Source organism: Oryzias melastigma, linkage group LG2 (assembly GCF_002922805.2).
Source record: "Oryzias melastigma strain HK-1 linkage group LG2, ASM292280v2, whole genome shotgun sequence".
NCBI lineage: Eukaryota > Metazoa > Chordata > Actinopteri > Beloniformes > Adrianichthyidae > Oryzias > Oryzias melastigma.
Genome location: NC_050513.1, coordinates 9814576 through 9815322, shown reverse-complemented (window position 1 = coordinate 9815322; position 747 = coordinate 9814576).

Genomic DNA, 747 nt, shown 5'->3' with positions numbered 1-747 from the left:
CGCCTACGTCGCCTATGCCCATGGCCGGCCCTGGTGCTGGCTGTTCAAATTAAATCAAGGCTCCCAAACCGGTTCCAGGACGTGGACCACAACGGTATCCTAACACTAACCTCAACCCTGTTTGTATGGAAAATAAATAAAAATTATTTAATTTTCATATTCTATTTTTGTTGTTGCGTCCAAAACAAGACCAACCCCTATGGTTAAATGGGGCATATATCCTTAAAATGAACATCCTGACTTTTGAAGGCAATTAAGATAATTCATTGTAATTGTAATTTTAAATTCCTGGTCATTGTGTTTACTAAGAATAATAAATAAATAAAATCAACAGAAGGTGTCGAAGCATGTTTTAATGTTTATGGATCTGTACTCATCACCTTTTTTTATTGAATAGGATTTCAATACAATTCTACCAAAACGACAACAAAAAAACATGAGTAATAAGTCTGAAAGTTGCAGAGAAAATCTTCCCTAAAAGTGATTGACATTTACGAGATGACTATCCTGCTTGAGCACAATTTTAAAGTCTAATATAAAATCAAATGATGAGCTTCATAAAAATTTACATTCAGTACTGCTATAAAAAATCTAATAGAGGAGGTGGAGAAATTAATTTAGACTATAGGCTATAAAAGCAGATAATTTCTATCAAAAATGAGACTTGCCCTTAAGTGTCAGCTACCACAAGCCTCTAGTGGTTACTTGGTGAAAAACAAATAGGGATGGGATGCTGAAACTTGGTGC